The sequence below is a fragment of the Chrysemys picta genome, chromosome 1 (genome assembly GCF_011386835.1).
Source record: "Chrysemys picta bellii isolate R12L10 chromosome 1, ASM1138683v2, whole genome shotgun sequence".
Classification (NCBI taxonomy): Eukaryota; Metazoa; Chordata; order Testudines; family Emydidae; genus Chrysemys; species Chrysemys picta.
The window spans coordinates 96,066,495-96,093,628 of record NC_088791.1 but is presented as its reverse complement, the minus strand read 5'-3'; the positions used below and the strand labels follow the sequence as shown (position 1 = coordinate 96,093,628).

At 48.3% G+C, this 27,134-nt stretch overlaps 1 protein-coding gene and 1 long non-coding RNA gene across 3 annotated transcripts in view; one reads left to right on the top strand and one right to left on the bottom strand.

Moving 5' to 3' along the window:
- Positions 1-2,358, bottom strand: part of MYH9 (myosin heavy chain 9) — a 90,653-nt gene extending 88,295 nt beyond the window's left edge. The window contains exon 1 of the mRNA XM_008176767.4: positions 2,141-2,358. The gene's annotated coding sequence lies outside the window, so the exon portion shown is untranslated. The remainder of the gene's footprint in view (positions 1-2,140) is intronic.
- On the top strand, positions 1,174-26,744 carry LOC135974869 (uncharacterized). Of its 2 annotated transcripts, XR_010591954.1 has the most exons (3): positions 1,241-1,374; positions 20,722-20,805; positions 26,627-26,744. It is a non-coding gene; the product is annotated as an uncharacterized LOC135974869 (long non-coding RNA). The 2 variants fall into 2 exon arrangements; XR_010591955.1 differs by lacking the exons at positions 20,722-20,805; positions 26,627-26,744 and adding an exon at positions 6,959-9,509 and having other exon boundaries at positions 1,174-1,374.
- Positions 26,745-27,134: the final 390 nt, after the last annotated feature.

Below are 27,134 nucleotides of genomic sequence, written 5' to 3'. Positions count from 1 at the left end.
GTAATCAGCAGAAAAACCTAATAAAAGTATCAGTCATCCTATTATTTATATAAGAACAGATGTGCGCTACATGGCCATGCAAGCCTGAGGACAAGGTCACTACCTTCTCCTGAAAACTTACAATATCAGCTCTTGGCAAGACAAATTAAACATTGAGAGAGGACACTACATAAGAAATTCAACCTTCTTAGTCATATCCAGTTTAGAAGGTCCAGACATTTCACAGCTATTTATCTGGTTCCATTCATGATTCTACACTGATTCCAACAAAACTACTGAAAATCTTAGACAAGAGATTTTTGTGTAGTGTCTGCCTGCAGACATATACATATACACATACACACACTGAAGTAATCCAAACTGCTCAGGAGAAACAAGCCACCCTAAATAGCCTCTATTGATGTAAAACTTCCATGACTTAAGGTAAACTGTACAGTTTACTACAGATGTAGCTTCAGAGGCAATTTCACATAGCCCAGTAGTGTCATGGACTGTTAGCATTATCCTGCACAACTTCAAAGTACTTAATTACTAAAGTAGCCCCACTTACTCGTATTAAGGGTCTTTTCTTCCAAATATTACCTCTCTCAACACCCCACATAACAGAAACATTTGCTTATCTCATCTCAGCTAAGCAGAAGATTTAAGTGCCACAATTCCAGAAAGTGGGCATATGAATCAATGCAAGGCTGCATCAAGGTTTGCAGCTTTCATTGGAGTGTCACAGATAAATTAACTTAGTCATCAGGTAACAATGTGACTAAGTTAGAAAGTATCTTTACACAGGCAGTAACTGATTACAGAGCTTTTACTTTTAACTGAAAAGTAACTCAAAAGGCATCACACCTATGCTTAAGGGAAGAAACTGTATTTTAAGGAGAGTTAGGGATGTGTGTTTAAACTTAGAACCAAGGTTCATAAAGCTCCACACCTCTATGCAAATTACTCTGTGCCTTCTTTACAGAGAAGAGCAGGGCAACACGGTTTGCTAGTTTGGACTCCTTCTAGGAGAACATTCGTTCAGCTTCGAAGTTCAAAGCTATCATGTGTTACTTAGCACATCAGTGTAGATAAGACAGACCTGATAAACAGTCTCTCCCACAAAAACTTAGATTCTTAGCCCACTCTGGGTGCGGCCAGGCCAGAAAGACTCGCAAACAGGAAGAAAGCAATGCAGATAAGCACAAAGGTGATTCAGCAGGAGGACGGGGCTGGAAGAGGGTACCAGTAGCTATTGTGAGAACTGCCTCCTTAACCTGACCAGTGCATCTTGAAACTACAGTGTATTCGGCAGAACAAAATACCGCTTTAAGGCTCATTTCACACGGCGTCGAGGCAGACCAGGACAGGAGCACTCCTGATTAAACCCATTAGGTACGTTTCACCCTCGGGGGGGAGGGGAGAGGGAGCTTGTTTCTTTCTACTCCTAAGGGAGGCAGGTTGGTAACAACGCTGGAGGGTTTCGCGCTGGAATGGGCTCGGAAAGTCCCGCGCTCTCCGAGCCTTTGCACACTGCAAGCTTCATCTTGCCCCGTCACTCCCTCCCCGCGGCTGGACGAGCCGGAGCGAGGCGAATGAGGAAGTCTGGCTCGGAGGGCGGAAGCCAAGCCCATTGCAATGTCTGCAGCGGGACTGTCAGCCCGTGACTCAGGCGGGAGCCCTGACAGCTGCCAAACGCTCCCTTCGCCCGCCCGTTACTCGCGCGGGGCGGGGGGGGGGAGAAAGGAGAGAGAGAAAATGAACCCGCGCGAGCGGCACCCACCCACCGCCGGGCAGGGACCGCCCGCGGCACAACGCCGCCCCCGCAGAGAGGCGCGGGCACGGGCACGTGCTGCGCTGCCCCGGGCCAGGGCTCGCCCTGTGGGCAGGGCTGCCAGCGCGCTGCCCTGCACGGGGCGGGGGCGACCTCCGTGCCCCTGCGGATGCCCCCTGTCCGCTCTCCGGCCGAGGGGGAGACGGCAGGTAACGGCTCTGCTGCTAGGCCGGGCACAGCCACTGCCCGGGCCCCAGCCCGCTGCGAGACAAGCGGCTTCCAGGTACCGGAGCAGACCCGCCCGACCCTGTCCACTCCCAAAGCCGCCAGTGCCACCCTGAGAACCAAGCGCGAGCGCGGCGTTCCTCGTCCCCGCCCGCACCTCACCTGAGTCGGGTCAAAGCCTGGGAAGAGCCGCGGCGGCGGCGCCTGCTCCTTGCGGTGAGAGACTGGTCCTCGGGGCCGGTTCCTTGCACAGACTCACCGCTCGCCCGCCGCGCTGCTCCGGCTTTAACACCTCTAACTCCCCGGCACTGTGAGGTTTCAAGCCGGGCGGAGCGGCCGCGGCCAAGGCACAGTTCCGCCCCGTTTCCATATCATCCACCAATAGAAACACGGGTTGCTTCTGATTGACTCCGACCACAGCCAACAGCGGTCGAGGAGGCGCCTCTAGGAAGAGGAGGTCTAACGCTCGAGAGTGAAGAGCCCAGCCAATGGGCGCTCAGTCAGGGAGGGGCGCAGATTGACAACTTGGCCAACCAATGAGAACTAGAGTAGGCCTGCCGAGCGTGTCCTGCCGGTGCGGGGAGGATCAGAGGAGCTGATAGGCGGGGGAGGGAGAGGGCAAGGGCACTACTGTACGGGGGGGAGGGGGCAGAGAGTAGCCTCCCTCCATGCCCCACAGCCCTTGTAAAGCACAGCTACACTCCCACAGTCCCCTTCACCACCCCACACAGCCCCTGGGTGGGCAGTGCCAGGCTGGTCCCATGGCCCTTCACCCCACCTGCCCTTCCTCTGGTATCTCCTCCACCAGGGCCAGCTGGGAGATCCCTGGGCCAGGTGCTACTGGGCCCATCCTGGGCAGCTCCACGCCATTCTGGAATTCTTCATCTGTAAAAATCACAGTTGTCTGCCAGTCACTTTAAAAACTACAACCCACTGGCCAGTGCCAGCTAAGCAGACCCTTTATTTCACTGGGTGGTTTCCAGTGCCTTCCCTTTCTTACACTGTGTATGCCTCAAGAGCTCCTTCTTTCTTGCTTGAGGGCTGGCAGAATTACAGCCCAGGTTTCAGCCTCCTCTGATGGGGTATATTCCTGGTCCTCCAAAGATTTTGCCAAAGTTGTCTAGGAAAAAGAAAGCAGAACCTGATACTTCTAATGTGAAAATAACTGGCTTTATATATCAGATATTCTTTACCCATTATTAAGGAGCAGGAAAGGCACAAATATATTTTTCTTTGTTTTACAATTGGTCTTTAAAAATAAGGATCCTTGAAAGGGATTAAGAAATGAATGAGGAAACAGAGCTGTGGAAGGATGGAGGTGATGTGACTGTGCATTCTTGTGCATGCAACAACACTCTTCACTTGCTGAAATTTAGAGAGCTGGGATACAGGGAGGCCATAGAAGAGGGGGATGTAATAGCCAAGATGAGAGGCAAGGAAGAACGACTAAGGCTTTCAGAAGACAGTGGCAGTGAACCATGAACAATGTTGCAGAAGTGTTGATAGGAAGGAATACTTAGCTATTAATTATTAGGGTTGGGGTTAATCTACAGAAGAGGCGAATGATAGAGGCTTCAGCTGAAAAAAAAATTAGAAGAAATTAAGATGTGTTTGAGCAAGCATTTCTTGCCCAAGAGAAGCACTTCTGTCTTAGATTTATCTAAGGAAGTTGGAACAAAGCTACAAGTTTATTTGATCAAGCCACAAAAGGTGGAGCGGGAGAAGCCAGTAAAGGTGGTGAAAGATATGTACAGCTAAGTAACAGGGATATAAAAGTGGTATTGTTAAAGATACAGATGAGTGAGAAGAATGCTGGTGGAAAAGAATAGGAGGGCTGAAAATTTAACTCTGTGGGACTTCATACAGGACAGGTCTTGGTGTAGAAAAATAGCTACCAGCAGAGACAGAGAATGCAAGGGAGGTAGGACAAGAGGGAACCAGGGACATATGCATAATCAACAGTATTCATGTGGCCCAAGATGATGGAATGGTCCATTATGTCCAAGGATGCATGTAGAAAAGAGAAAGAGCCATCAGTAGCAGCATAAAAAAAGGCTGTTTACTACTGGAGAGTGGTTTAAATTTTATGGCTGGAGTGAAACTGAGATTGAAAATGGTCAAAGATACTAATATGCAATAGGCTATTAAAGAATGAGAGGAAGCTGCCTTCTCAACCACTTGGCTGAGAAAGGAAAAGACTAGAGAGAGGAGAGTAGTTAGTAGGATTACCAGATGTCCCGATTTTATAGGGACAGGCTCCTATTACCCCACCACCACCACCACCATCCCGATTTTTTACACTTGCTGTCTGGTCCTCCTAGTAGCTAGGACCACAGTTACTGCAATTTTGCGCCCTCTTTTCCCTCCTGGAAAAATGTCTAATTTCTTTTGAACATTCTTAATTGTTCTCTAATGCTAATATTTCTGTGTGTAAGCTGATTCAGGTTTGAAATGGCTAGTTTCCTTTGCTTGTTTATTTGTTAGCACCAGATTATGCATGCCAGTTACACAGTACAGAGACTTTTGTTTTGTGGTGGCAGCAGTCACCCTAAAAAGGAGGCATACATATGAAAGTGTAATCAAAAAGTTTTCCTGTGAAGCCATGCAAGTTGAGTGCACCTGTTATGTCCTAAAAGCTCATGTGATTTTTATTTGATCCTTCTGACCAGTTCCAATCATAACGTTTATTGCTGGACAATATGTGCCAACAGCATCCATTTGGAAGAACAAATCTGCCACTGTCTTTATCTGAATTCTAAGTCATCGCCTCCTCAACAACTAACCAGCAGTATCCAGAAGTACCCGGTGTCAGGAAACACCTCTTTCCTAGTCTATCAGAATCCAGGTTCTAGAATTCTGAAGCACATCTTCTCCTAGGCAATTAGCACCCAGAGTTACAATTGTCTCCAACCAATCGGCTTCCAGGACACCCCAATCTATCAGGGATTGTGGATTGTTGAAAACACTGTCTCCTCTCACCTGTGTTCAGGAATCAAACCCAGGTCTCCCACATAGCTCCAACCCTGTACATTTTGAAATGCAATCACATCATCTATGCAAGATTTCCTATCTAATGTGGTGAATGTAATATTCCATACATACTGACTGTCAGGGGGTACTCCATGGTCATTCTTTTTTTCAACTGAAGTATTGCTCTGCATAGAAAATGGAAATACCTTTCTTCCTTCCCTTACAGACACAAATCCTGCCCAACTCTGATTTCTCTTTAAGCTTGCCCTTCATTTTGCTTTAATGAATTTGGCACTATGGTGACTGATCCAGCTCTAGAAGCACACTGTTCTGGGGGTGTTTTGCTCTGCAACTACTTGATTGTTCTCTGGAAGTCAGTGACTATACTCTGGACCAGGTGTGCTCAGTGCATGTAATGAGGCAGGCTGCCAGACATGCTCTGTGCATATATTGCACCAGGTCAGATATCTCAATGGCTTTAATGTGCTATGCCAGGCATGTAAGGCACTGGGCCAAATATTTTAAGTGCAACCTTTTTTCTTAGGCTAATCTAAGATAGGTCAGGATAGATGCTCATTGGCAAGGCTGTGTGTGTGTCTGTGTGTGTGTAAACTTGCACTTCTCTTGCCCAAGCTGTACCATTCCTGAGATAAACAGGAGATTAAGTCTCCAAGTCTGTCAAACAGGCCAGCACCTTTGGCCAGCAACTAAGTACACTTTAATAATGAAAACACTTTCCTAATGTTTTGCAGATAAAATCTCTGCTTTTATTTTGCTGTGTTTCTAGCCAAAAATTGATAGAATAAAAGACAAAGAGAGACAAGGGAGTAAAGTTGTTTATCTCAGAGAAGGCCTATTGCTAAATGCTAACCACAGGGACTTTGTTAAGAAACCTCACATGTACAGAGCTGCAGAATGTCACAACATAGTATTGGTAAGAGCTCTGTGGTGTCTGAAATACCAAGAAAGGGAGCTTCATTGAAAGTCCAAAATTTAGGGTCCCTCAAGAATGCTCAGTATTGGCTTTATAAAGCTGTAGCAAGTGCTGGTGGCTACTATAGGTGCAGGTTATAGTTTGAGTTCACACACAATAACAAAAGGAGACAGCACTTTGGAGGCAGATGCATGGGAGAATGGAACAACATGCATTATGAACTTCTTCGTTTACTACTCCCTCTTTCCCTATGTGCTCTGAACTGTATCCATTCAGTGCCAAATCTTTTGGGGAAATAGTCATCAACTGTCGAGAGCACACAACTTCCCTTTCCTATATATGTCCATGCCTCTCCACTCCTCTCCAGTACAAGAACCAGATTTCAGCTCTTTGATTACTGGCGGAGGAGAACCATGAACTTAAAAACAAGAAACAAGACTGGTTCCATGTCCTAGAGGTTAAAGCTTTAGATGACTTAGGTTTGACTTCTGGTCACCTGAGCTTGAGTTTTGGTTCTGCTCACTTGAGTTATGGCAGGGGGCCAGGAGCACTCTGCAAAGCTGTGCAGAAGTTGTGGGCTCAATGGCTTGTCCTAGTGTGTCACTCCTGAGGCCAGAGGGAATGTGCATGATGCATTGTAGTTTTAATGCAGCATACTGCCTATAAAATACAGCTGCTTTATGCCAGTCTATGGTAAAATCCTATCAAACGTGCCCCCGCAATCCACTCATTCTTGTGCTAAGTGAATGAATAGAAAGATTCTTCATAACCTGCTAAACTCCTACCCCATCACCACAGTTCTTGCTTCTGCTTTAACAAAGAAGAAAACTGTGGTCATTTTCTTAACGCATTAGTAGCAAAGTCCACAGCAGAATATCACATGCATCCAACATCTCTGCTCTCAGTCGAGTGGGATGCAATTAACAGGAGAACCTCGTTGTTACATGTCTAGAGTGTTTCCCCTGCTCCCCAGCAGAAGGCACAGATACTACAGTGTAGAAACTACCATTTTGGGGGATAATGTTACAGGACAGTTGTACCTTGACACAACTGAAACATGGTTTTATCTTCTCCAGAAATACATCTAAACGAAGGCTGTATTCCCATCTCAGGCAGAGGACAATCTTGTCAGATCTGATGACCTGAGATCTGTTCTTGGAGCTTATGATTTCCTCCAAATGCTGTGTTGGGATTATAACCGCACGATGTAAAGTTGGGGAGACCACATTCCTGATCTACGCACTAACAAGAATGTCTCAGAGCATGCTTACAATCTAACCTACTCTACAAATTTCTAATGTGCCCATTATTGTAATCTCTAAGAGCATGCACAGTGCTTGTTTTTTTACCTCAGTTTGTCCCCCTCATTCTCATTTCCAGCTCCTCTTGCCCCATTTTCTTCCTGTTCAGCATTTGCTACCTGGCTTTCAATATCGTGCAAGGCTGTCATCCAGTGAAACTGCACAAAAGAGCCAACAGAGGTGAGGATCACCCAGCAAAGGTATCAATGCACCAAAGACTAGACCTGGTCTGTGAGCTGTCTACCTGCCTCTGGTTCACCCAGACCTCACCAGAACATATCTAGAACAAATCCTGTTGCCTACATAACGTAAGACAAGAATAGTGGCTCTTTACTTCTTAATACCTATTTTAATAGCAAATGGGCCAGTGAGAAAAACTCTAATCTTAGGCCTGTACGTCATATCCTCATCTCACCACTGCTGTCTCACAGTTCTGTGGCTTTACAATTGTTTCAGGACCTTTCTCAACATCTCAGACACCTCCTCTTGCTCCTCCCCTTTCTCGGAGGGGGTAAGAAATGCTTCAGATTCCTGAGTTTAGAAGGACGTGGGGGCATTCTTCTTACTCAGCAAAGGGATAAAGCTGAGAAGAGCAGAATAATATCCCTTCCCAACCTCCAACTCCCCCACTCCCCCATCATGTTTATAGAATTGGGATGGCAAACAAACTTGCCTGCCTTAACAGGACACTGAGAAAAACGACAGACTCTAAAGTAATTGTAAGTTCCAGCTAAGTGCTGCTTCTCTCTCTCCAGCCTGGTTGGGCTATGTGGAGATTTCTGTCAGAGCCACTACCTTCCTTTCCAGGGATCCAGGCTGAGTCTTGGATGAGGTAAAATGCAGCACAATAAGTCCAGTCACTAGACTGGGAGACTCAGAGAATAGACTAAAGTGGTGCAATTTGGCAGATATAACTGTGCTCTTTCTAGTCCAACAACCCAGTAACATGAATGGTGTTTAACTATTTCTTACATTGTTTTGGTGCTTTTAAGTCTCAGTTCTTTTCTATGGGCCTCTGACTGAAAGGCTAAGTAAGGAATCTAATTGGAGACTGGTTTCAAAGTAGCAGCCGTGTTAGTCTGTATCCTCAGGCCCTACACTACCAGCACTCCCAGCTATCTTCGAGACACCACTGACTTCCTGAGGAAACTACAATCCATCGGTGATCTTCCAGAAAACACCATCCTGGCCACTATGGATGTAAAATCCCTCTACACCAACATTCCACACAAAGATGGACTACAAGCCATCAGGAATAGCATCCCCGATACCATCACGGCAAACCTGGTGACTGAACTTTGTGACTTTGTCCTCACCCACAACTATTTCACATTTGGGGACAATATATACCTTCAAGTCAGCAGCACTGCTATGGGTACCCGCATGGCCCCACAGTATGCCAACATCTTTATGGCTGACTTAGAACAACGCTTCCTTAGCTCTCGTCCCTTAACGCCCCTACTCTACTTGCGCTACATTGATGATATCTTCATCACCTGGACCCATGGAAAAGAAGCCCTCGATGAATTCCACCATGATTTTAACAATTTCCATCCCACCATCAGCTTCAGCCTAGACCAATCCACACAAGCCATCCATTTCCTAGACACTACTGTGCTAATAAACGATGGTCACATAAACACCACCCTATACTGGAAACCCACTGACCGCTATACTTACCTACATGCCTCCAGCTTCCATCCAGGACACACCACACGATACATTGTTTACAGCCAAGCTCTAAGATACAACCGCATTTGCTCCAATCCCTCAGACAGAGATAAACACCTACAAGATCTCTAGCAAGCATTCTTAAAACTACAATACCCACCTGCTGAAGTGAAAAAACAGAGTGACAGAGCCAGCTGCTGAAGTGAAAAAACAGATTGACAGAGCCAGAAGAGTACCCAGAAGCCACCTACTACAGGACAGGCCCAACAAAGAAAATAACAGAACGCCTCTAGCCCGCCACCTTCAGCCCCTAACTGAAACCTCTCCAGCGGATCATCAGAGGGGAGGGATAGCTCAGTGGTTTGAGCATTGGCCTATTACACCCAGGGTTGTGAGTTCGATCCTTGAGGGGGCCACTTAGGGGCAAAATCAATACTTGGTCCTGCTAGTGAAGGCAGGGGGCTGGACTCCATGACCTTTCAAGTTGTAGGCGATGGGATATCTCCATTAATTTAATTTAAAGATCTACAACCTATCCTGAAAGATGATCCCTCACTCTCACAGATCTTGGGAGACAGACCAGTCCTCGCTTACAGACAGCCTCCCAAATACTTAAGCAAATACTCACCAGCAACCGCACACCATACAACAAAAACACTAACCCAGGAACCTATCCTTGCAACAAAGCCCAATGCCAGCTCTGTCCACATATCTATTAAAGTGACACCATCATAGGACCTAACCACATCTGCCACACCATCAGGGGCTCGTTCACCTGCACATCTACCAACGTGATATGTGCCAGCAATGCCCCTCTGCCATGTACATTGGCCAAACTGGACAGTCTCTAGGCAAAAGAATAAATGGACACAAATCTGACATCAGGAATCATAACATTCAAAAACCAGTGGGAGAACACTTCAACCTCTCTAATCACTCAGTGACAGATTTGAAGGTACTTGTGGCACCTTAGAGACTAACAAATTTATTAGAGCATAAGCTTTCGTGGACTACAGCCCACTTCTTGGCTGTAGTCCACGAAAGCTTATGCTCTAATAAATTTGTTAGTCTCTAAGGTGCCACAAGTACTCCTGTTCTTTTTGCGGATACAGACTAACAGGGCTGCTACTCTGAGACTTGAAGGTGTCAGTTTTGCAACAAAAAAACTTCAAAAACAGACTCCAAAGAAAGACTGCTGAACTTGAATTAATATGCAAATTAGACACAATTAACTTAGGTCTAAACAGAGACTGGGAATGGTTGGGTCATTACACTAATTGAAAGGTTTCAGAATAGCAGCCGTGTTAGTCTGTATCCGCAAAAAGAAGAACAGGAGGACTTGTGGCACCTTAGAGACTAACAAATTTATTAGAGCATAAGCTTTATGCATCCGAAGAAGTGGGCTGTAGTCCACGAAAGCTTATGCTCTAATAAATTTGTTAGTCTCTAAGGTGCCACAAGTCCTCCTGTTCTTCTTTTTACACTAATTGAAATTTTTTTCCCCCATGTTAAGCTCTCCTCACACCTTCTATGGGTCATCTCGATTATCACTTCAAAGTTTTTTCTTCTGCTGCTACTGATAGCTCATCTCAATTGATTGGCCTCTTACAATTGGTATGCGTACTTCCACCTTTTCATGTTCTCTGTATGTATAAATATCTTCTGTCTGTGTGTTTCACTCTATGCATCTGAAGAAGTGAGCTGTAGCCCACGAAAGCTTATGCTGAAATAAATTTGTTAGTCTCTAAGGTGCTACAAGTACTCCTGTTCTTTTTAATTGGAGACGGGTTTTTTTTGTTTTTGTTCTGTTAATCTCTTTTCTTTCTTCCCAAGGTTCAAACAGTGGGAGCAAAGGAAAATAAGTTAGTCCTGGGATTCAGTGGGGTGGAAGGAAGGGTGCCCCCAGGTTTGGTATGGCACTTCTCCTTTCTTAGATTGCCATATGACCATTTGTTCTGTTAACACTACCTTCCCAGTTAACATTAGGTTTGGTGTTTGCCTTGGGCTTAACCTTCAGTGGTAATTAAGACCAAATATTTGCTCACATTAAAATGGCTCTGTGGTTTTCATTCTACCCTATTGACTGAGAACAAAATGAGACTAGCCTGAAATATTCTAGTGTGCCCCAAAGGTCCCAGGAGTGAGGAATTTTCCAATACTGTAGGAGTCATTTCGAGTATTATCATGACATTGCTGTCATGCTGGGGATCATAACCTTGGTAGTTTATAGCTATCCTCAATTAAAGAGACTGCCTCTGGCTGCCAGCAATCAAACTGGTCCAATCAAAACCATTCTTTTTGGCTTTGGGTATAGTACCAAAGGTGGAGCTACAGCTCTGGTAACCGATGAGTGTCTCTGTGTGGAGGGGTGGTTCAGTATTCCTTCCCAGTAAGTATTCACCCTCATCTGTGGGAATTATTTAAGATGCATTCTTTATCAGTGGATGCTACATACTTTATGCATGCAGCTCAACTGCTTATGCTGCAGGTCTTGTAAACACACCCACCAACACTTGGTATTACACATTGCAAGCTTTATGCATCTGGAGTCACTACATGCTTTGTTCAAGTATCCCACCTGCTTCTCTGCCAAGATTCCCTCCCACATCTGGGACTTTTCTTCTGCTCTCTAGCAAGCCTCCTCTAATCTCCTACCACATTGCCAGCTTCTCCTGCCTCCCACTATCAGCTTGGACAATTCTATACTGCCCAGCCATCTATTCCTCTCCCTCCCTTCCTTCTGAAACACATGGCCAGAGCGGGGAGCTGAGGACAGCTGAGCTGAGGCAACTGTTCCTTGTTCTCTTTAACTCGTGTGTGCTGTCAGATGTGCAGAGGCAGCCTGGGGAAAACAGATGCTTGAACTGACAGTATTGCCACCCGAGTCAGAGGCATTAGCACTGTGCGAGGTGGAAAGATAGCTCTGGAGACCCACTGAGGAGTTATCACTTTAGGAGGTAGGTGATATTGATGAAGATATACCGAGGTGTCTTCCCTGCAGGAAGTTATCTTTCATCAGAGAGGCTGATAGAAGCGCCGGTTAAACCACCTGACCTTTTAATTCCATTTATCAAAGCACCTGCGGCTTCCATTTCCAGCGATAAGCCTAGAATGAAGAAAGCATCCTGAGTGTTTTAATAAACACACAGCCCCTGTAAAGAGTAGTGAGGCACCCATTGGCCCCTGGGCTGGAAGAGCCTGGGGCTGGCACCAATTCCACATGTATTTCTCAGATATCAGGAAGTATCAGACTGTTGGATGAACCAAGGCCACAGAAAAGATGGAGTCAGGGGCCTTTTGTTGGTCTTGGGACATTCCACAACTGAAGTGGGAGAAGCAGGTGAATGGACTCCTGCCGGGACCAAGGTCTGCTACTTTTCTACTCTGGTTTATTAGAATTATAAAGGTGTTTTGGGAGATTATTATTGGGGCTAAGAAAAATGTGGTGAAGATGCAAAACACAAATAAAAAGATAAGCCAATTCCCCTCCACCCAGTGAATCAATAAACCTAAGTCAGGAAATATTCTTGTCCACTCCCTTTTTCCATTGTCCGTTTACTCATAACTTAAATGTATGTAAAGCATGCTGAAACCACTTGTTATTTTGCTGCTCTGCTTCCTATAGATGCAGTTTAACAACTATGAAGTCTAAGTACCTGCGTGGTTTGTTAGTTCACAAAGGCCTATGCTGCTCTTTGAGTCTTCATAAATGAATGTAGATGTATAAAGACCTATTGTCTTGCTGCACAGCTTTTGAATTTCAAAAAACTACCCCTTTAGATGTGGGAGGGAAGAAGCAGAAAGATGAAAACAAGTGATTCAACTTTCCCGCAAAGATTCTCCTACCAAACACCACAATCCAGAAAACCATCTACAGCCCCCCCCACACACACACACACACCCCACTGTGTGATTTCCTACACATCACAGATGAGCCTAGTGTTAAACGGGACCCGCAAGAGACATTTAAACATTGGGGTTGTGCCATTTTTTGCTTAAGAAAGCAAAGGTCTAAAAGGATTCTTCCTCCCCTGCAAAAGAAAAAGAAAAAAGTGTGTGTGGATTCCACTTCTTTTTTTACCTTAGGAATATTAGGAATGCCGAGGCTGTGATCTGGTTTCACTAGAGCAGTGGTTTTCAACTTTTTTCCATTTGCGGACCCCTACAAATATCAAATGGAGGTGCAGACCCCTTTTGAAATCTTAGCCATAGTCTGTGGACCCCCCAACGGTCTGCGGCCCACAGGTTGAAAACCATTGTGCTAGACAATCTCTTGGATATTTTGGAGCATGTTCAGGTGGGATGTGGAACCTCTAACAAGGCTTCCTTGTGGAGTGTTAATTAGGCACTGGAATTAACAAATACCCAAAGACTCTTAAAAAGTGTCCTTTCCCCTCTTAATAGCTTAACTTTGACTTTCTTGTCATGCCATTATGCCACTAGTCCTCCACGCACCATAGAGTCTCCAAGGGCAGACAAGATCGGGATTTATAATATAAAAATCAAGCAGAAAAAGAAAGGACAGAAAAATTCCCTTTTGCAACATAAAGAAGCACAAAAGGATTCAGGTTCTTTGCAGGCCACCTTTAAAAGTCTCCTTTCAAAAGAGGATCCTGATTTTGTGTTTCCTGGGATGGGTTCTGTGGAGAAGGGAAGAACCTGAACTGGATTTCTGTGCGCCTGGGATGGACTCTGGGTGCAGCCCCCTGGGAGGAGAGGAAGAAAACTAAGGGTGGCTGAGAGCTGTGACCCCTCCCATCACTCTCTATTAATTTGGCTGGTAAGGCAGAGTGCCCTGCTTGGCGCCCAGTGTATTCCTTTCATCTTCCCTGCTCTCTGAGTGGCTGCTCAGAACGCCTTCAGGCACACAGCAGCAAAGAGCTCCAGCAGGGAAAGGAGTGGCCTCTGCCTTCCCCCTGCAAACTAATGCTTAATCCTGATAACCAAGGATGACCTCACCGTTTGGCACCAGACCGTCTAAGGAGAGAAGTGCCAGACACACGCACATTAGCACCTCCCCTCCCTCGAAGGGAGTTACTGGGCTCACAGTGGTGCAGAGGGTGGGGCTGCCTGTGGGCTCAAAGGGGATTTTTCCTCCCCTCACCTGAAAGCAGTGCCCTGCTGCAGTGACTCCAAAGCCAGGAAACCCGGATGAAAGCAGCTAATGCTAGGTGTATTCCAACCTTGGTTTATGAGGAAAGGTGGAGTGATGCCCTTTGACCCAGAATCATGAGGAAGCTGCTTCATGATTCAGTCAGGAAGAGAGGACGTGTAGCACCACACCCTGCTTCCCAACTCCTCTAAGGACACGTTTCCAAAGACTCCTGTATGTGGGTGCCCCAAACAGCACAAGTAGATGCAATGTGCCCACATCTGAGTTTTTGGGCTCAAAAAGTTCCCTTTGCATCCATGCAGCTGCCCAGAAAGCAGGGGAGGAGTGAGAGAGAGAGAGAGAGTGTGTGCGTGTACACAACATTCAGCACAATAGGGCCTTCAGCCTGTTTAAGGACACTGGGTCATAATAGGGTCTATGGCTTCTGGACTGCAAGAGGATATGGAAAGGATTATTATTTAAGGATAGGGCAAACCCATCATCCACAACATCAGAACTCCAAGTAGAAGCATCCTTATCCTTCCCTCTAGTTGGGGTGTGTCCCTTGTGAACATCCCTGCCTTTGCCTGAGCAGAAGGTCAACCCACTGCCTCCCCCTATCAGGAGCATTCCCATTCCTCCTTGTATTAGGGCACCTATGACAGGAGCACTTCTGTCCCTGCTTGTAGTATTATATGTATTACACTAGCATCTAGAGACCCTCCAGCAAAGATCAGGGCCCCATTGTGCTCGGTGCTGTACAAACAGTGAGGGAACAGTCCTTCCCCAAAGAGTCTACCGTCTAAACAGACAAGACAGATAAAGGGTGTGAGGAGAAACAGAGGCACAAAGAGTGGAAGTGACTTGCCTTTGGTCACACAGCAAGACATAAGTACAGCTGGGAATACCACCCAGGTGTAACAGTGCCCTGATCATGGGACACACATGCATGTGACCCAGCGGCCTGGTCAGGGCTCTGACTGACTGGCTGAGTGAGGTAACGAGGGGTCACATGACAGCTTGGTGGCAGGGAGATGCAGAGCTGGGGTAAGGATCCAGAAGAGCTTTTGGAAAGATCAGGCAGCAGGCCCTGGCTTTCAGGGAGGAATTAGAAAGCCTAGGAAAGATTTCAGAGTAGCAGCCATGTTAGTCTGTATCCGCAAAAAGAACAGGAGTCCTTGTGGCACCTTAGAGACTAACAAATGTATTTGAGCATAAGCTTTCGTGGGCTACAGCCCACTTCATCGAATGCATAGAATGGAACACACAGAAAGAAGAAGATATTTATACATACAGAGAACATGAAAAGGTGGAAGTAGCCATAGCAACTGTAAGAGGCCAATCAATTGAGATGAGCTATCATCAGCAGGAGAAAAAAAAACTTTTGAAGTGATAATCGAGATGACTTATAGAAGGTGTGAGGCTACTTTACATGGGGAAATAGATTCAATTAGTGTAATGACCCAATCATTCCCAGTCTCTGTTTAGACCTAAGTTAATTGTATCTAATTTGCATATTAATTCAAGTTCAGCAGTCTCTCTTTGGAGTCTGTTTTTGAATTTTTTTTGTTGCAAAATTGCCACCTTCAAGTCTGTCACTGAGTGGTTAGAGAGGTTGAAGTGTTCTCCCACTGGTTTTTTAATGTTATGATTCCTGATGTCAGATTTGTGTCCATTTATTCTTTTACTTAGAGACTGTCCAGTTTGACCAATGTACATGGCAGAGGGGCATTGCTGGCACATGATGGCATATATCACGTTAGTAACAGGGCCGGCTCCAGGCACCAGCCGAGCAAGCGGGTGCTTGGGGTGGCAGCTTGTAGGAGGCGGCATTCCGCCCAATCCTAGGGCGGCACGGACGCTTTTTTTTTTTTTTTGGTGGTGGTGTTCCGCTTCGGCCGCCCTGTAGGGGGCGGCGGCGCAGAGGACGGGAGCGCCCTGCAGCAAGCCCCGCAGGGCAGCCCGCGCCCTTCCCTCCCAGCCGATCGGAGCAGCGCAGAGCCCTCCTGGCAGGCCGCGTTGCCGCCCCCCTTCTCTCTCTCTCTCCCCCATGCTCCCTCCCCCTCCCCCCGCTAGCCGGGGCACATCTGCAGTGCAGGGAGTCCCCCTGCACCCTGGATCCGGCTGCGCCACATGTTTTTTTGTTTGTTTTTGCTTTGCCATTCTGGCCGCCCCGTTTTTATTTTTGCTTGGGGTGGCTAAAAAGCTAGAGCCGGTCCTGGTTGGTAGATGTGCAGGTGAACGAGCCCCTGATGGTGTGGCTGATGTGATTAGGTCCTATGATGGTGTCTTGAAAAGATATGTGAACAGAGTTGGCATCGGAAAGATTTGTTTTGAGATGCGCTGACACTGTTTTGTTTCAGAAAGAAACCCCAAAGAGGAAGACAGAAGTTCTGCTGCTCTTGGGAACTATATTTGACATATTGGCCAATGAGTTGGCCCACCAGGTCTCCTGACTTCCAGTCCAGTGCCCTGTCCACTAGACCACACTGATTCTCAGACTACACTGCCTTTCTGTTTCTGGTTCTGGCACTTATCTGGCCACTGCTACCAGGGCCGACGAGGGGGGGGGAGCCGATACAAATTACCGGGGCCCGGCGGTCCAGAAGGGGGCCTGGGGCCCGGCTTCCCGCCCCTCTCGTCAGCCCTGTTTAGCCGGTCTGCCCTTGCTGGAGGACCCGAAATTTTTTGTTCACCCGGGCCGAACCCGCTCTCGGCGGCCTGACTGCTACCATAGCATCCAAGTGCCTCGCAGTCTTTAGTGCCTGTCTCCTCACAACACCCCTGTGAGGTAGGACAGTGCTATTAGCCCATTTTACAAATGGACAACTGAGGATAAGTGACTTGCCCAAGGTTACACAGGACATCTGTGGTACAGCAGGGATTTGAACAATTTCCCAGGCCCAAGGCTACTGCATTAACCACTGGACCATCTTCTTTATTGGAGTGTGTCCTTCCATGCATATAGGAGGTCTTCTCTGTACTTGGCCACCCCTACCAGGAACACACTGCATCTTCAAAACAGGGATAAGCCTTTGGGGAGCATATTTTCCTCTGCAGGACTTAAGGGCTTGTTATTTTCTCTCTCTCTCTCTCTCTCTCTCTCTTCTCTGCTGTTTAATTTTGTGCCTGCTGAGCTTTTTCCTTTCTCTTCCTGTCCCCTCCCCCACAAGTAAAACAGCTCACTTAAAGAACAAAAGCGCCATCCTTGCCAGTGGCGAAAGGGCAACAGGCACGGCAGCCGCTGAATAAAAACACAGTAACCCTGTGAGAGAGTGGGAGCCTGAGTCTCCACGTTGTCGTATTGACCCCAGTGCGCCTGCTGATTTGGTAGCGTTTTAAATCTACTTTGCTCTGTTGTAAATGATTGCACAAGGCAAAGAGAACAGAGAATCAGGCTCTGTGTGTGTGTGTGAAATGATTGCACAAGGCGAAGGGCACAGAGAATCAGGCTGTGTGTGTGTGTGTGTGTTTGTGTGTGTGTGTGAAATGATTGCACAAGGGGCACAGAGAATCAGGCTCTGTGTGTGTGTGTGTGTGTGTGTGTGAGAGAGAGAGAGAGAGAAATGGATTGCATAAGGCAAAGGGAACAGAATCAGGCTCTGTGTGTGTGTGTGTGTGAGAGAGAGTGAGAGAGAGAGAGAGAGAGAGATGGATTGCATAAGGCAAAGGGAACAGAATCAGGCTCTGTGTGTGTGTGTGTGCGCGTATAGACATCCATGCTATTTTGGAAAATACTATCTTCAGGGAACATGGGTGGGGAGAGGAGACTAGGTCACTCCTAGGGTGACCAGATGTCCCGATTTTATAGGGACAGTCCTGATTTTTGGGTCTTTTTCTTATATAAGCTCCTATTACCTCCCCCCCCCTCCCCGATCCCGATTTTTCACATATTCTGTCTGGTCACCCTAGTCACTCCAGACAGGAAGGAGGACCTGACTTGCAAAGGTGCCCTGGTTAGTACATACTCATGAGGCAGCAGGTAATGACAACACAACTATTCATGGTTCTTTGTGACAACTGTAGCCTTATATGGGCAATGGAGACTTTCACAGAGCTCAGCAGAGGCGGAGCCGCGAGGGCCACTATTTGTACATGTTGCTCCCATGCTACATGCTTGAGAAGCCCACTGACCTTGTTCCCGGGAGAAGCCCTGGGAACCCTCACTGAATCCAGCTGTTCAAATCTCTGAAAGTACAAAGAAACCACCCACCCCTACTTCCCCTCCTTCTTCCCCCACATACCTCTGACAGACTGCAGCTACATAGCAGCAAAATGACCTCATCTGTGACCTGCACAGTATCTGGGGAAGTGGTTTGGAGAGCCCCCAGCATCAGAAATTGGAAACCAATTCCCATCCGGTCGTGATACTGGGTTAACAATCAGAAGGAAAACTTTACTCTTTAGATACTAGCAACAGCGTGCAGAGCTGCAACTGGCAATCTGATCACATACCCGCTCTCTAGTGATCCACCCCTCCTGGCACATGCCTGCAGAGTCCTCATGATCTCCCCGGCCAGATCTGCCATTATGCCCACTTTGACCCTGTTCCTGCTGGCCGACCAAACTGTGTTAAAGACTAGTTACAAATAAATACAAAGACAACAGTCATAGCGAAGCAGGTACACGCAGAACATGCCTGACTAGGGTTGCCAACAGTCCCCCATTACAAGGGACGTCCTTTATATTTTTATCTCTGTCCAACAAGATCAGGAGTTGCTGAGAGCTGCAAAAAGCAGCAAGACATACTCCGGGCAAGTGTAGGTGAGGACTGCTTATTAATTAATTCATTATGATTATTATCATGGGTGGTAGCGCCCCTTCCCCCTGGCCGGGGGCCGCAGCAGCAACGTTCCAAGCTCGGAGCCCCTCCCCTGTTCTGCCCCTTCCCCTGTGGCCCCGTCCCATCCCATCCCCCTCTTCCTCCTCCTCCCCCCCAGGGCCCTCCCTGCTGCAGCCCTGAGATTGGAAAAGCTCTGTGTGAGAGCTCCTCCAGCCCCAGGGCTGTGGCGAGGGGAGATTTTTCCAGGGCCCCCAAATTGGGGCCTGTGTGGTAATCTGCCACTGCCCCGCCCCCAGCGGTGCGAGATTTGGGGAGGCTTGGCTACCCCGCACCTTCATTACACATTGCCCATTATTATTAATAATATAATATCGGGAGGCGGTGTGGGATGGGGGTGCTATGAAAACAGTCCCTTATTTTTGAAATGCAATGTTGGCAACCCTGTGCCTGGCACAAAAGCAAAGACTGAAAAGTTAAACCATCTCAACAGTACCTACTCTCTACTCCTCCACCCGCAGGCACACACCTACCATAACTATTGTATACTATAAACCTCACACTGCAGCCTTAACTCAGCCCCCTAGCTGTACCAAATGACCCTCTCCCAGCCTACACTAGTACACCAAACACCCACAACTTAATGTGTAGTGGGGGTAGAGTGGTGAAAAGCTTGTGTAGAAGGGGAGTCTGAGGGTGGTCTAGTATGTTTGGTGGGGATAGTTTAGTAAAGGCAGTAGGGGAAGGCCAGCAGAAGGACGGAGTTAAAGTTCCAGCCAAAGTGCTTTACAAACATTCATTGATCCTCAGGACCCATGTTGCAGATGGGGAAACTGAAGCACAGTAAAAGTGCTATCATAGACTTCTCTTCTAGCTACCTCAACACTACATCTGTCCAGGACTTGCTCTTATGATACAGGCTGTAGCCTTTAATGCAGGGGTAGGCAACCTATGGCACGTGTGCCGAAGGCGGCAAGCGAGCTGATGTTCAGTGGCACTCACACTGCCCGGGTCCTGGCCACCGGTCCGGGGGGCTCTGCATTTTAATTTCATTTTAAATGAAGCTTCTTAAACATTTTAAAAGCCTTATTTACTTTACATACAACAATAGTTTAGTTATATATTATAGACTTATAGAAAGAGACCTTCTAAAAAACGTTAAAATGTATTACTGGCACACGAAACCTTAAATTAGAGTGAATAAATGAAGACTCGGCACACCACTTCTGAAAGGTTGCCGACCCCTGCTTTAATGGATACCCAGGTTTACACGCCACAGTTGCAGATAATCCGGATTGGTTTAAATTTAAACCAATGAATCTGTGCTTCAAGTGTTCTAACAAATAAAGGCTAAGAGGCACCTGCAGTGGATACACTACGGTGGCATGCCTTCTAGAGGCATCATGAGTAAATACCTTCAAACAGTGCTGTTACCGATGACGATAGAAAGAGTCAAATTCTGCAGGTGGAAATGTGGATTGTAGCCCCAGAGCTGTTCATGGAAGCATTGGAGTGGAAAGGTGTTTGAGACCCATATCTGAATTAAGGAAAGTCTAATGCCAAACAGATGGGGCTAGAGAAATATAAGGACCATTCTGCGAGAAGAGAAAACGAGAGAAGTGGCGCAAATCATTTTTGGTATACATCCCCTCTTGCCTAACAGCATATGTGTCTGTATATGTGCATGAGTGTGTCTTTGTGAATATGTTTGAATGTGTGCATACACAGTATGTGTATGTGTATATGTACATGTGTTTCTTTATGTGTATATATTATACAGGTGTCCATCTTGATATAGTAGGAGTCTGTGATTGTGGATATACTGTAAATCTTGGGCCAGATCTTCAGCGGCTGTAAAAGGGCACAGCTCCATTGAAGTCAGTGGAGGTGTGCTGGTTTATACCAGCTGAGGCGTTGGCCGTATGGGTGCTGTGAATCCATTCGGTATTTCAGTATGTGCATATATGAATGTCTATGCATATTGTTTCTTTTCAGGCTGTTCCGCAGCTGAACACACAGAGATCCAGTTCTCTTTTGTTACCTGTGGACATGTTTCCATGCGGGCTAAGATCTAGTAAGGTAACTTCTCAATTACTCACCTGTCAGTTATTACTGTGGTCCAACAACTATGAAGCTCAGAGAGACAGATCATGCCATACTGTGGCTGGGAGGTGGGATGGGGGAGAGAGAACAGTCTTCCCTGCATGGTGTCACTGGAGAGTGACACATCACCGCTGTGATGTCATAGAAGACACACAAATGATTCATGAAAAGTACAGGAGTACATGTGGCACCTTAGAGTAGGGTTACCATACGTCCGGATTTTCCCGGACATGTCCGGCTTTTGGGGGCTCAAATCCCCGTCCGGGGGGAAATCCCCAAAAGCCGGGCATGTCCGGGAAAATCGGGAGGCTCGGCCGGGGCCTCTTTGTCCGGGGCCGGGGGCATGGTGCAGCGGGCCGGGCTGGGCGCGGGGCCGGGGTCCGGGCCGGGAGCCGGGCCCGCAGGGCCGGGTCGGGGAGCCGGGCCGGGCCCGCGGAGCCGGGAGCCGGGCCGGGGGGTGCGCCGGGCCTGCGGGGCTGGGAGCCGGGGGGTGCGCCGGGCCGGGAGCCCGGGTCGGGGAGCCGGGGGGTGCGCCGGGGTCGGGGAGCCGGGGCCGGGGAGTGCGCCGGGGTCGGGGAGCCGGGGAGTGCGCCGGGGTCGGGGAGCCGGGGCCGGGAGCCGGGGAGTGCGCCGGGGTCGGGGAGCCGGGGAGTGCGCCGGGGTCGGGGAGCCGGGGCCGGGAGCCGGGGTCAGGGAGCCGGGGCCGGGAGCCGGGGCCGGGAGCCGGGGCATGCGCCGGGGTCAGGGAGCCGGGGCGTGCGCCGGGGTCCGGGAGCCGGGGAGTGCGCCGGGGTCCGGGAGCCGGGGTCGGGGAGCCGGGGGGTGCGCCGGGCCGGGAGCCGGGGTCGGGGAGCCGGGGGGTGCGCCGGGCCCGCGGGGCTGGGAGCCGGGGGGTGGTCGGTCGGGGCCGGCACCCCAGGGCCCGAGCCGACCCAGGCTGGAGCCGCGGGGGGACCAGCCTGGGCCGCGCCTCCTCCCCCCCTTACCTGCTTCAGGCTTCCCGCGAATTAAATGTTCGCGGGAAGCAGGGGAGGGGGCGGAGACTTTGGGAGGGGGCGGAGTTGGGGCGTGGGCGTGGGCGGGGCTGGGGGCGGGGCCGGGTCCCCGGGGAGTGTCCTCCATTTGGAGGCACAAAATATGGTAACCCTACCTTAGAGACTAACAAATTTATTTGAGCATAAGCTTTTGTGGGCTAAAACCCACTTCATCGGATGCATGCAGTGGAAAATATAGTAGGAATATATATATATATACACACAGAGAACATGAAACAATGGGTGTTACCATACACACTGTAACGAAAGTGATCAGTTAAGGTGAGCTATTACCAGCAGGAGAGAAAAAAAACTTTTTGTAGTGGTAATCAAAATGGCCCATTTTCAACAGTTGACAAGAAGGTGTGAGGAACTGTAGGGGGGAAAAATAAACATGGGGAAATAGTTTTACTTTGTGTAATCACCCATCCACTCCCAGTCTTTATTCAAGCCTAATTTAATGGTGTCAAGTTTGCAAATTAATTCCAATTCAGCAGTCTCTCCTTGGAGTCTGTTTCTGAATTTTTGTTGTTGTAATATTGTGACTGTTAGGTCTGTAATCGAGTGACCAGGGAGATTGAAGTGTTCTCCAACTGGTTTTTAAATGTTATAATTCTTGAGGTCTGATTTGTGTTCATTTATTCTTTTACGTAGAGACTGTCTGGTTTGGCCAATGTACATGGCAGAGGGGCATTGATTCATGGAGTAACTAATAATTTCAATGCCATTATTTTAAAAGAAAGAACCCAGAACTTGTCCCAGGTTCTAACTCAGTGGGCGGGGAGGCTGTGGGATAAATAAATGCAAAGCAGTTGTGCTTCCTGTGATGTCCTGGTCCCAGCAGTACAGAGAATGAGCTACTACTGATCACTGTCTGAAAAGCAAACACTTACAATGTCATCGTAAAGATTTTTCTCTCATTTCTCTAGCAGAATCCTAGGCAATTTGACCCCAGGGAAGCTAAGGATGTGAGGGACTTGGGGTTAGTGGAAAGAGCTCAAGGGAAGGGGAAGGTTGTGGGATCATTGGAGAAAGGCTTCGGGTCAAGGTTCTGGGCAAGAGAGGACAAATTGGGGAACTGGGAAGGCTGAGAAGAGCTCAGAGCTGGAACTCAGGGCAAGGGAAGTACAGGCTGAGAAGGACAGAGGGAGTGCAGAGTGGGGATTGTAGGCTGTTAGATACTATGGGGATGGACATGGCATAGAACTAGACAGATGGTACAGATTGTCTCTCCAGGTGAGCAGAGGCTGGACAGGGGCAGGGAGACTACAGGTCTCAGAATACGTGGAGTTTGGAATCAGAACAAACTGGTACCAAAGTGCTGGCAAGGGGATTGTAGGAATAGAGGGTCCTGGGGTAGAGAGTATCAGAGGGGTAGCCGTGTTAGTCTGAATCTGTAAAAAGCAACAGAGGGTCCTGTGGCACCTTTAAGACTAACAGAAGTATTGGGAGCATAAGCTTTTGTGGGTAAGAACCTCACTTCTTCAGATGCAAGAAGTGAGGTTCTTACCCACGAAAGCTTATGCTCCTAATACTTCTGTTAGTCTTAAAGGTGTCACAGGACCCTCTAAAAAGAACAGGAGTACTTGTGGCACCTTAGAGACTAACCAATTTATTAGAACAGGACCTTCTGTTGCTTTCTGGGGTAGAGAGGTTACCTGGAGCTCAGAGCCAAGCAGAAGCGGGGACCATTTAAAAATGAGAACCAGGTTAAACTGGCCTCTATAAGGATGCAGGGACGCAGTTCTTGGGAGCGCAAGGTGGGGCATGTCAGGCTCTTGGCCAGTTCAGACCTAGGAAGATTGAAAAGAACAGATAGGAAGCTTCTGTAGAAGAAAAACAATAGTGCAATAAAGCTAAGTCACATGCCCCTGGTTTTACATGTGACTCAGGGAAGTTCTTCAGGGTGCAGGCAAACAGCTTCATTCTAGTCTGATCCGGACATGTTAGAAACACTGGCAGCTGAATTTGTGGCAGCTCAGCTTGGGTGGATAGGGAGGAGTAACAACGCAGTTCAGGTGTGAAATGCCAATGTGAAACAGTGGCCATATGCCTCACACCAAGAACCTTTAACCGGCAACAATGTGGGGCACAGAGGGAATTCCTAGCTCCAAACGCCCATGCTGTCCCACGTCTTGGATCAACCAGGTCCACTGTGTTTGGTGGAGGGCTGGATCAATGCAAGACTTCAGGCCACAGTGAGCCACCTTGGGCAACTTCTGTTGCAGAAAATGGATGGCAGGAGCCAGAGTATTTGCACAATAACCACAAACCAGGGGAACCCTTGCAGAGGGTGACTACACCAGGATGGCAGTTTGGGAGAGAGAGGGCTGCAGCCACACACCCACCCAGTCATCAGAACCAGTCCTTGGAAGCCATCACCAGAACATTTGACGGTGCTGATTCCCTGTCCTGGGGAGGGGGTCAGGAGCTAGGGCCAACCCCTTCCAATTCTGCAGCTCAGGCAGTAACAGTGGGTGCTGTACAGCCCGCCCACCCTCTATCTGAGAGCCAGATTCCCCCTTCTCCCAAATTCCCGTTGTTGTTATTATTATTATTATTTAAAAACCAAGCTCCATTGCCTCTGTTTTGATTTTCACTGAGGTTAAAGGGAGGTCAGAGTCGACATCTGTGCTGGAGATGACATTCCTATCTAATTAGTGGGCTGCCAGCAGAGAGGGCCTTCCTGTCCCATCCCCCAAACACAGGAGAGGGCAGAGCCATCTCAGACAAGGGGCGGAGGGAGGGAGACGGACACTCATTCACAGTGGAATTCCCCATCCCAGGGTCTCTTGTTTCCCACAGTCAGGGTGAGGCACAAGTTTGCAACTGTAATTTAGAAATGCACTCAGACAGGAGGGCTGGTAATAAAAGGGAGTGGAAACTAAGAGCTCCTAACTCTGGCTTTGCCACAGATTTCTCCAGCCCGACTCTTCAAAAGCTGCCACTATTTTTGGGTGTCCAACCAGGGCCAGCTCCAGGCACCAGTGCAGCAAGCAGGTGCTTGGGGCGGCCAACAGAAAGGGGCAGCACGTCCGGCTCTTCGGCGGCGGGTCCCTCAGTCCCTCTCTGAGGGAAGGGCCTACCGCCGAATTGCCGCCGAAGAACGAAGTGGTGGCGGTAGAGCTGCTGCCGAATTGCCGCCGAAGAACAAAGCGGCGGCGGTAGAGCTGCCGCTGAATTGCTGCTGATCACGGCTTTTTTTTTTTTTTTTCCCGCCGCTTGGGGTGGCAAAATCGCTGGAGCCAGCCCTATGTCCAACTTAAGACATTTGTGGCCAACTCTTCAAATGCTCACTACCCACAAGTAGGGTCAGATTTTTAAAAGAGCTCCGGTCCCTTTAAGGTACCAAAATAAGGGCCACATTTCCAAAAGTGCTCGGCTCTCAACATGCTGCTCTGTTCTGGAAACCTGACCATGCCTTTGGGTGCCTAAAAAGGAGCTGAGCTCTTTGGAAAATTCTGGCCTCCGGGTGTGTATAGAGACCTTTGCATATCTATTCCAGTCACGGCACAGCTGCAGGGGCACTACGCACTAGTTCAGACAGGGCCAAGGTTAATTTTCCAATCATGGCACAAAAATCTGAGGAGATTTGTATGACATGGTGGCAGAAGTACTCGAGGCTTTTCTACACTAATGCTAACACGAGTGTCGTTGCCCCATTCCTGGACTAGAGGGACACTAGTGTATACATGGTACTAAGGTCTGATTTTCCACGTTGCTGAGCACCTGCAGCTCCCATTGACTTCAGCTAGTGCTCAACACCTCTGAAAATCAGGTCCGAGGGCTCACATTTTTGCAAGAGTGGCTACCAATTTTAAGCGCCTCAGGCCATGTCTGCACAAGAAAATTTAACCAATTTAACTAAGTTGGTTTAAAATGTGATTCAGTTGAATCAGTGCAACCCACCTATGTGAATGCTCTTATTTCTGTTCAGCAATGCTTTATCTGTTTAGCATAAGCTGATTCCTTACTGAGGTAAGCGAAACCGCTATAAGGCACTCTGGAACCAAAATAAGGCCTTGGCTACACTGGCGCTGTACAGCGCTGCAACTTGCTGTGCTCAGGGGTGTGAAAATGCCCCCCCCCCGAGTGCAGCGAGTACAGCGCTGTAAAGTGGCAGTGTAATCAGAGCTTGCAGTGCTGCACGCTCGCTCGCAGCGCTGCAAGCTATTCCCCTCGGAGAGGTGGAGAACGCCTGCTGGCGGCGTGACTACACTCGCGCTGTAGCCCAGGCCTCAGAGCCTCCACGCAAGTGGGATGCACTGAGTTAACTAAATGCATCTCTAAACCGATTTCACTGAATTGGTTCAGGTTTCTCGGGTAGACAAACCCTTTGTTTCTGGGAGCACAGCTTAAGAGGCACTGAGCCTAATTCTCAGAAGTACTGTCCACCCACCACTTTGGGAGGAGCCGCTTGGCACCTCCGAAAATCAGATCTCTGAGTTGTCTCAAGCTGGTCACCCAGAACCAAGGGTCACTTTGAAAATCTTGGTCTTTGTGTCTCCAGTGGGGCATCCAAAACTGGACATGCCCAAAGTGAGCAGAGACTTCTAAAAATCGGGGCCTTAATCTCTCTGTGCCTCAGCCTACCGGACAGGAGTGTTGGGGGGATTAGTGGGTGATACTGCACACCACTGGTCAGTGCTAAATGTTATTTTATCACCTCCCTCCTTTCATGTAGAAAACAGGTTTAATTTATCATTTTACAGGAGAGGGAGAAAAGGCCCCTTCTGGCTCTAAATAGCTGTTTTTGTCCTTAGAATGGATCACTCGTGTCCTGAAGAAAACAAGAGAAACAAGAGACATTATTTTGATGGGGTCTGCAGAAACCCAATGTGCAGTGGACCCCTATTGGTTCTGCATGAACGAGGACTGAGGGTGGGAGGGCAGGGTTTCCCGTGATTGGGCTGATCTCATTAGGCTGTACCTAAGAGACCGTTTTACCATCCTCTCCTCCCCCTTCTCTCTCATCTGCTCCCCTTAGAGATAACAGTTAACGTTTCTGTATCGCCATCCAGCTCAATGTACAGTAGCAGCTACAGAGACACACCTGGAGGAATGACTCCATTGATCAGTGTAGCACAGGCACCACTGGGGGTGGGGGGAGACAAGGCAGCTGTGTAACTACCTACAGTAACAGCACACACAGGGAGAGACCACCACCGGATCCACAAGCACTTGCATTTAGGGAGGCAGGATCTAAATAGCCACATTGAAACTTAGCCAGGGCGACAAGGTTAACACACCCACCTCTTGCCAAAAAAGTGT